The sequence below is a fragment of the Sminthopsis crassicaudata genome, chromosome 1 (assembly GCF_048593235.1).
Source record: "Sminthopsis crassicaudata isolate SCR6 chromosome 1, ASM4859323v1, whole genome shotgun sequence".
NCBI classification, from domain to species: domain Eukaryota; kingdom Metazoa; phylum Chordata; class Mammalia; order Dasyuromorphia; family Dasyuridae; genus Sminthopsis; species Sminthopsis crassicaudata.
The window spans coordinates 271,825,061-271,835,842 of NC_133617.1; positions in this window are offsets into that span (position 1 = coordinate 271,825,061).

A 10,782-nucleotide genomic window follows, 5' to 3' on the forward strand; every position below is an offset into this window, starting at 1 on the left:
TTGAGTTCAGTGTTTAATGTGATAACTTATTTCAATGAGATTTTAACATTGCCCTGGAGCTTAATCACATGTTTTAGAGATTATTTTTGAACTTTTATCCAGTAGGAAATGAATGAAATTTTTAAAGGCTGGGGTTTTTGCCCCCATAAGATTTATTATGTTCTTTTTGAAATTATATTTTAGAAAACTGGAAATGAAATCAGAAACAGTATCAGGAAGGGTTTGAGATATACGCTGATTTCAACTATAGATTTACTTAAATCCATAGTTTACTTAAAAACAAAATTAATACAATCTGAAAATCTTGAAGTTGAAAAGGATACTATATGTCTTCTCATTTAGATCTAATTCAGAATCTCCATCAACTCCAGCACTGAATCCTGTCTTCTAATCTGAATAATACTAATGATATGGAGCTAATTACTTTACAAAGAATCCCATTCTGTTTTTGAAAAAATCTAATTATTAGAAAGTTAACCTTTATATTGAACTAAAATTATTTCTTTTTTAGAGTACTCTTCAATATTTGAATCCCATTATTATGTAACCATTCTTACATTTTCTTTTTGTTTGAGAATAAATATGAATTCAATTCAACTTAATTAGTCAAATAAGCATTGATTACCTGTTATGTACAGGGTATTGGAGTGGGCAAAAGAAGTGTTATAATTATGAACAAGGTATAGTTTTTACCTTTAAAAAAACTTATGTTCAATAACCTAGTGTTTGACAAACCCAAGGACCCCAGCCTTTGGGATAATTAATTGCTGGGAAAATTAAAAATTAATATGGCAGAAATTAGGCATTGACCCACACTTAACACCGTACACCATCAAAATGGGTTCATGACCTAGGAATAAATAATGAGATTATAAATAAATTAGAGTAACATAGGATAGTTTACCTCTCAGACCTGTGGAAGAGGAATGAATTTATGCCCAAAGAAGAACTAGAGATCATTATTGATCACAAAGTAGAAAACTTTGATTATATCTTGATTATATCAAATTGAAAAGGTTTTGTACAAACAAAACTAATGCAGATAACATTAGAAGGGAAACAATAAACTGGGAAAACAGTTTTACAGTCAAAGGTTCAGATAAAAGCCTCATTTCCAAAATATATAGAAAATTTACTCTAATTTATAAGAAATCAAGCCAATCTCCAATTGATAAATGATCAAAGGATATGAACAGATAATTCTTGGATGAAGAAATTGAAACTGTTTATATTCACATAAAAAGATGCTCCAAGTCATTATTAATCAGAAAAATGCAAATTAAGACAACTCTGAGATACCACTACACACTTGTCAGATTGTCTAGAATGACAGGGAAAGATAATGTGCAATGTTGGAGGGGATGTGGAAAAACAGGGACACTGATACATTGTTGGTGGAATTCTGAATACATCCAGCCATCCTGGAGAGCAATTTGGAACTATGCTCAAAAAGTTACCAAATTGTACATACCCTTTGACCCAGCAGTAATACTACTAGGCTTATAACAAAGAGATCTTAAAGGAGGGAAAGGGACCTGTATATGCAAGAATGTTTGTGGCAGCCTTCTTTGTGGTGACCAGAAACTGGAAACTACGTGGATGCCCATCAGTTGGAGAGTGGCTGAATAAATTGTGGTATACGAATATTATGGAATATTATTGTTCTGTAAGAAATGACCAGCAGGATGATTTCAGAAAGGCTTGGCAAGACTTACATGAACTGATGCTGAGTGAAATGAGCAGGACCAGGAGAATGTTGTATACTTCAACAACAATACTATATGATGATCAATACTGATGGATATGGCCCTCTTTCACAAATGAAATTAACCATAATCAGTTCCAATAGAGCAGTAAATGAACTAAACCAGCTTACCACCAGCAAAAGAACTCTAGGAGATGATGATGATTATGAGCCACTGCAGAAAAATTCCCAATCCCTCTAATTTTGTCCCGCCTACATTTTTTATTTCCTTCATACAGACTAATTGTACACTATTTCAAAGTCTGATTCTTTTTATACAGCAAAACAATTGTTTGGATATGTATGCATATATTGTACTTAATTTATACTTTAACGTATTTAACATGTATTGGTCAACCTGCCATCTGGGGGGGAGGGGAAAATTAGAACAAAAGGTTTGGCAATTATCAATGTTGTAAAATTACCCATGCATATATTTGGTAAATAAAAACTATTAAAATAAAATAAAAAAAATGTATGTTCTAATGGAGCGAGGAATAAGATGCAAAGGAAAACAATCAGTAAACAATATGCTTTTTGAATCCCCTCACTATCTTGGTCATCCTTCTTTAGATATGTTGCAGATTGTCAATGTGTCACATAAAATGTGGTAAGTAAAGCTTAAGAATTCTAGTAGAACTATCATGTTTCTTATTCAATGCAATATTCTTCTACTCATGAAATGTGAAATTATATATTTTTTGTTTGTTATGTGAAATTAGTCTCATCTTGATCTTATAATCAATGAAAACCCAAAATCTTTTTCCTCCTACAAATTGCTCAAAAACATGCTATATGTTCCTTCTATTTTTATGTTACCCATAAATTTGATAAACATGCCATTTGTATCTTAAACTTATTGTCAACATTATCAAATAAATTAGTATCAATGATACAGTCCTATAAGACAAAACTAAAGACCAATTCTGAAGGTTAATACAGACTAACCAATATTCTTTCACACCATCTTCAAATTCACCTAACTATATTGTCATCAAGTCTACACTTCTCCATTTATTTCATAAGGATAACCACAAGTACCATCAAATGTAACATACATTTTTTTCCATCACATTTCCTTGGCATAACATCTTCCAGAGAAAAAGGAAATGAGGTTGTTTGAGCATTACTTCCTTTTGAAATATGCTGATTTCTAATGATTTCCACTTCTTTTTGTAAATGCTCACAAAATGTCTAATAATTTGTTCAAGATCTTCATTATATCTTGGCATCAATCTTGATTTATATTTTTCCAAAATACCCCATACAAATATAGCCTTTTTCAAAAATCAAGATCTTGCCCCAGTCCTATCTTTTGATTATCTCTCACTTTTTTGTGTGATTCCTCAAGGCTTACCAAAATAATTCATTAATCATGAATACGTTTTTTTTTCCCCAACAACTGAGATGAAATTCTGATCCCATATTAACAACTTTAAGGTTATTTTTATTTTGTCTCCTGCTTTGTCTTTCTCTCTCCTCTCTGTTTGTTAGTCTATGTTTAATTATATAGTCTGCATCTCTTGCATCCTTTCCCCCTTTTTCTTCCTACTACTATTACCCTGGTACAAGACCTCATCCTCACCTACCTGGACTATTGTAATGGTATCCTACAATTTTAATAGTCTCTATTTTTTTATCCTTCCTATGTAACACTTCCAGTATGATCTTTTCTTATTCAAAATCCACTTATATTATTGAGGACCACAAAATCTTTAGTGATTCTACTAATTCCTAAATAAAGTTCAGCCTCTGTTATCTGATATTCAAAGTTATCCACCATCTGTGGATACACTCAGTTTTCTTCCTTTTCTGGTCTTACAGTCCTTTGCATGGTCTAGTTAAATTACATTCCCCCTTGAACAAGTCATGTGCTTTACTAGTTCCATGTTTTTGATATAGTTGTTCCTGATCCCTGACTTGGCCTCTATGCTACTCTTTATTTGCTTAATCACCACTTAAATGCCACCTTTTTCCCTTGGGCAAAAAATACCTTTGCCATAAGACTACACCTATTTTATTTTGTAACTGTCTAATGACACCTATTTTGCAATATTTTGTATTGTAGATCTCTCTATTTAATTTACTTAAGAGACCATTAACTCCAAGAAAGAAGGAAGCATGTCTAAATATTAGAGTTATCTCAATGCTCTACCACTTATTATTTGCATTAATTTAGTCTCTCTAGGACCAAATTTCCTCATCTATATAATAAGGAATTTGTGACTGCTTCTAATTCTAAATCTGGAGCAATGCCCAATCAGCCCACTAGTCTCCCTCTACCATCTTCTTCCCCAGTGCAAGCACATATATTCACATTCTTCCCTCACAAAATTGATTCTGTTGAATAAAGTTATAAATTACTCAGAAGTCTATTTTCTCATTCCTTAATTGATTATGAAAATGATGATTCTATCATTCCCAGTCCCCCTCCTATTGAGATTAATCCTCCTCATCTGCCATGTAACTACATATCTAAGCCCACAGCCTTACTGTGACCCTAGAAAGGAAGATACTGTGGATCTGACCAGCAACTATGAAAATGTGTCAGCCAAAGGGTAGCAGAGGAAAATATACCTATCCTACCATGAAAGGTTGAAGCTTTGGGAAGGCAAGTTATATTTGACAGTCAATTTACCAGTATTGCCTGTGATTTGTCTCTTGATCCCATGCAGATCTCCCTGACTACAATTTAAAATCTCCATTTCTGTATCTTTCATTATATCTTACACCCTTTGATCTTGGTACCAGAGAAGAAGTTTTGGTTCTTGATGATGATTGTAATAAAGATTTAGTACCAACCCTCTCACTTCACTCTCCCCAAGTGATTATAGTCTCTAAAGGTACCAGTCTTCCCTTTCCTTGCACTTAAAGATAATATTACATTTGACTTAAGTTTTCTTTGTATCTTCTTCATACCTTTTCAATTGAACACTGTCAAATGGAAATTTCATGTTCTTTTTTCTACCTCCGAGCTCACTGACAGCACAAATGAACACATATACACACACGGTGGGAAAAAAAAAAAAGTATATGACATTTGACTTGGACTTATATATTGAACTCTATTCCAAGCTATGACTCAACTATAATCTTTGATAATAGGACTTGAAAGAAGTTGAATTTGAATTAGAAATCATTTCCTCTTCCTTTCCATTATCATGGTAGGGACTGTTGGGTTTATATTAACCTCAAAGAAGCTTGGAAATGACCTGAATAACTGTAGATAACAAAACTATTGGCACGAGGCTAAATGTTAGGACTGAGAAGAGATCCACAGGACAGTTTCTTCTTGGGTACTAGTAATGTATTTCTGGCATTCCATGTCCTGCCTGGACTTCTTTGTTGAAGGCAGGAGAGTGTACTATACATAGTACCTATGGTTGACAATTCCCAGAGGATTTGGGTTTCCATGACATTGACATGAAAAAGAAATTGGGATATTACCATTTGTCTAAAATGCATCCTGCCATGCAGTCCAGAATGGTTATCATTTGTGATGACATTAAAACCAAAGAAGCTAATGTGTATATTAGAGCATTTAAATATAGAATTCACTCTATCTGAAAAAGGAAAGAAATGTGTTTCTCCATCATACTTGGTAGTGTTCAGAAAAGGGGCTTAGAAGAAAGAAACCAAAATCCCTCACCCTCAGCAGGCAGAAGTTTGGGCATCCAAACTAGGACAGATTGATAAATATGTGCAACTAAAGATTACCCTCTGATATGCAATAATAATGAAAAAGTACAACAAATGAAGAAGTACAGGCTATGTTAAAAATTAGTTAATTATATTTCATGTTTATAAGATGTTCTAGACCATGTCTGGAATGCTCACTCCCTGATCATCTCTGCCTCTTAGTCTCCGTGGCTTCCTTCAAGACTTAGATCATGATCCATCTTCTTTAAGTGGTCCCTGGTCCCCTAGGCAGCTAATGCCTTCCCCTCCAAGATTACCTTGCCATCTAGCCAGCATGTATATTATATACAGTTATTTATGAATATATTGTAACCCTCTCCTCCTCAATTTTAACATGACGTCTTTGAGTGGAGGGACTGAGATTTTTGGTTTGCTAATTTGTTTATCTTTCTTTGTATCCTACAATGCCAGGCACGCACCATAATTTAATTATTAAAGGCACATTCAAAATATTGAGGTTCTGTCCCTTGTCTTTGAGGTTATTTTAATATTTCTACTCTTTTCATAAAAATCTTCTCCTAGAATCCATCTACCAAAGAAAAGTCAGGAATTATATGAGAAAAATTACAAAACACTTGCCACAAAAATAAAATCAGATTTAAATAATTGGAAAGACATTCAGTGCTCTTGGATAGGCCGAGCGAATATAATAAAGATGACAATACTCCCCAAACTAATCTATTTATTTAGTGCTATACCGATCAGACTCCCAAGAAACTATTTCAATGACCTAGAAAAAATAACAACAAAATTCATATGGAAGAATAAAAGGTCGAGAATTGCAAGGGAACTAATGAAAAAAAACTCAGAGGAAGGTGGTCTAAGTGTACCTGATCTAAAGCTATATTATATAGCAGCAGTCACCAAAACCATTTGGTATTGGCTAAGAAATAGACCGGTAGATCAGTGGAACAGATTAGATACAAAGGACAAAAAAGGGTACATCTATAGCAATCTAATCTTTGACAAACCCAAAGATTCCAACATTAGGGATAAAAATTCATTATTCGGAAAAAACTGTTGGGAAAACTGGAAATTAGTATGGCAGAAATTAGATATGGATCCACACTTAACACCATATACCAAGATAAGATCAAAATGGATCCATGATTTAGGCATAAAGAGGGAGATAATAAATAGATTAGAGGAACAGAGGATAATCTACCTCTCAGACTTGTGGAGGAGGAAGGAATTTATGACCAGAGGAGAACTAGAGATCATTATTGATCACAAAATAGAAGATTTTGATTACATCAAACTAAAAAGTTTCTGTACAAATAATACTAATGCAAACAAGATTAGAAGGGAAGTAACAAATTGGGAAAATATTTTAAAAACAAAGGTTCTGACAAAGGTCTCATTTCCAAAATATATAGAGAACTGACCATGATTTATAAGAAACCGAACCATTCTCCAATTGATAAATGGTCAAAGGATATGAACAGACAATTCTCAGAGGGAGAAATTGAAACTATATCCACTCACATGAAAGAGTGTTCCAAATCACTACTGATCAGAGAAATGCAAATTAAGACCACTCTGAGATACCACTACACACCTGTCAGATTGGCTAAGATGACAGGAACAAATAATGATAAATGTTGGAGGGGATGTGGGGAAATTGGGACACTAATACATTGCTGGTGGAGTTGCGAAAGAATCCAGCCATTCTGGAGAGCAATCTGGAATTATGCCCAAAAAGTTATCAAACTGTGCATACCCTTTGACCCAGCAGCGCTACTACTGGGATTATATCCCAAAGAAATACTAAAGAGCGGAAAGAGTCATATATGTGCCAAAATGTTTGTGGCAGCTCTTTTTGTTGTAGCTAGAAACTGGAAGATGAATGGATGTCCATCAGTTGGAGAATGGTTGGGTAAATTATGGTATATGAATGTTATGGAATATTATTGCTCTGTAAGAAATGACCAGCAGGAGGAATACAGAGAGGCCTGGAGAGACTTAAATCAACTGATGCTGAGTGAAATGAGCAGAACCAGAAGATCACTGTACACTTCAACAACAATACTGTATGAGGATGTATTCTGATGGAAGTGGAAATCTTCAACATAAAGAAGATCCAACTCACTTCCAGTTGATCAATGATGGACAGAGGTAGCTACACCCAGAGAAGAAACACTGGGAAGTGAATGTAAATTGTTAGCACTAATATCTGTCTGCCCAGGTTGCATGTACCTTCGGATTCTAATGTTTATTGTGCAACAAGAAAATGATATTCGCACACATGTATTGTACCTAGACTATATTGTAACACATGTAAAATGTATGGGATTGCCTGTCATCCGGGGGAGGGAATAGAGGGAGGGGGGGTAATTTGGAAAAATGAATACAAAAATTAAAAAAAAAATAAATAAATAAATATTCAACTTCCTTTCTTAAAAAAAAAAAAAAAAAAAAAAAAAATCTTCTCCTAAACTACTATCAGATACAAACTGCTAGGCCGAAGAGATCAGCATGGTGTTTCTTACATTCCTTAAAGCACCTTTTGCACCTCAGACAAGCTGAGATATCCTTTGTGAGATCACTACATGAAGAAACTGTGAGAAATCTAGTTCTATTTTCAATAGCAGCTACTATGTATTACCAAAATTGGTTTTATTAATCAATAAATTTGACAGAACAAATAAAATATTCAACCATTTATGATCAGTTTAAAAATATCCTGTTAATTCTCTAGAGGTATCTAATAAGCTTTTTAAATACAGAATCCTTTCTTTCACATATCTCAAAACATTATGTGAAATATCTGAATTTCTGTTTACATCCAGGGTTAGAATAAACATTTATCCAGTGGTCTGTGGAATAACATGTATTTTAAATAATTTCTCAAGGTAAAGATATAGATGAGGAATACCAGTAGCCAGGATATATCTAGCTTATGATCAGGTATCAAGGGAAGATGTCCAAACTGATTTAGAGAAAGAATCTAATCACATTCTACCCTGTTTTCTTATGTGTGGGTCATGGAGTAAAAAATGTTGATAGAGTTTAAAATGGGATGAAAACTGAGTCCTACTGGTTTGATTCTTCCATCTAGCCTTCTCTAGATTCTCAAGAAGTCACAGTGGAGAACAATTGGCAATATGTAGCATAGTGGAGTGGGAAGAGAAATGGAAAGATAGAAAACCAGCATTCAGGTGCTCAGTCCACTACTTGCTAGCACGCTGGCCTTGAAAATTCCAGTGATTATCTTAAGCTTTTCATGTAGCTTTTTAAGTATCAAAGAATAGTTGAAAGTACCTAATGTAAATTCTTGATAACTTTTTAGTGTTATGTTAACGTAAGTTGTTTTTATTATGAATGATGACTAGAAGAATTTGTTTTGCTCTTTTAATTTAGAATTGCTTCTGCTTTTATTTAGTGAGATAAATCAGAACCACAGAGATTGGAATAGTGGTTCCTGATGATCCTGACACAGAATGGTGATTAACCCTCTTACTTTTTCTGAGGTCTCCAATGAACTTTCATTTGCAATGTAGAAAAAGTCACTTTTTATAATAAAATGGTGTTATTTATATATTCCACAGCTCTTCTTTTCACTTTCAATCTTCTTTCCCTTCTCTTGTATTTCAGAATCTCAGAAAGAAATGGGAATACGGGAAGGATGCCTGGGGATAACATGGAGATGCAGGGAAGTTATCACAAGTGCCACCACAAAATCAGGTAACCAGAAGCCAAAAATGTTGAGAATTAGTTGCCATGAATCTTCTTGATTTGATGATTTAGAGAAACTGATTTCCCTTTGAGCCCATGAGTCTGTTATATGGAGTGAAATTCTTCACTGTCTTCCCTACTACTCCTTCTCTCACCATCCCCCTTTTAAAAGGGGGCAATGAGGTTTGACTTGCCCAGGGTCACCCCCAATTTTTTTAATCTATAATTCAGAAACAGATTAAATAACATCTTTCTCTGGTTCCTTTTTCTAAGACGTAGGGGAAGGGAGAGAAGAGACAGGAGAAAGTGTGAGTGTGCAAGGGTGTGGGGAGAAAGGAGAGGAAAAGGGAGGGAGTTTGTGTGTGTGTGTGTGTGTGTGTGTGTGTGTGTGTGTGTGTGTGTGTGTGTTAGGTGTGTTCATGTGTATAGATTTACATATTGGTATGCACCCAAAGATCCAAAAGGGCAGTTAGAGGAGAGCTTGGAGGTGATCCCAGGCTGATGTCTCCATAATATAGCATTTGGTTTAGTTTCCTTTTCATTTTATTCTATGTAGAATAAACATATGAGATTGCAGTAAACTAAGTCTGAATCTATAAATGAATCAGATAGTAAAATATGAGAGTTGATGCCACTAATGGGTGGGCCCTCTGAGCTAACTAGCTATTTTAATATTTTGAGCAATATTCCATCTTATCACTTAGATGGATTTCAGACCTCGCCAATTTCAAGCCTTCTTTAATCAGAGCTGTTTAATTCAGTTACATGGAGTTGCTATTGAGGAAGCAATTTGGTATGTTTAAAGACCAAATGCTCTCTGGTGGCCACCAGGTATACTGCATCCTCTTAGAAAAGGGTTCTCTTGTATGCACCAAAGAGTAAAAGATAAGGCTGATGGCAAGAGCATCACCTGGTGAGCTATTCAGATATTACACTCCTTCGTTAGATATTAAATATCAAAACACTTTCTGTATGCTTAAAAAAGACAACACTCAAATGACAAAATCAAAGGAGCTTCATTGTCACAATATTATTAATAATATCTAAACTTCCAGCAGAAATTATCCTTACATGGGAGAGCATGAAAACTTCATTCTATATTCTTTAAACCACTGTACTAAAAAACATTCATAGTATTAACATGTCCATATGAAAAAAAAAATCACATTCTATGCTTAGATAGGAAAAAAAAGACTCAGGTAAAGTGAATGAGAAGATAAATGACTTAAAATGATACAATTAGTGTCAAAATAGTAACTAAAATTCAGTTCATGTAAATTCTCAGCTAAGGATATTTCTATTAGGTTTTATGTTGGTATATAGTTTGCTTCTTTTTCATGAATATGAATCATCAAACTTACTTTATTTACTTTAGAGGACAGAACTAGGAACTGAGTGTCATTTATATAGAAACCAATTTATAGTAATATAAGGAAGACTTCCTAATTAGTACAAGTATCCATAAGTGGGATGGGCTACCTCAGGAGGGAAAAGGCTCCCAATCCTGGGAAGACTAGGTGATTACTTGTTAGGTGTTTTTGTGGATAGAATTCTTCCTAAGGTATGGCTTGGGCTAGGTGACCACTAAGCTCTCCAGCTCAGAGACTCTGTGAGGACATCATAAAAACAGCCAAATTGAGCAAAGAAGATAGCATAGGGCTGCA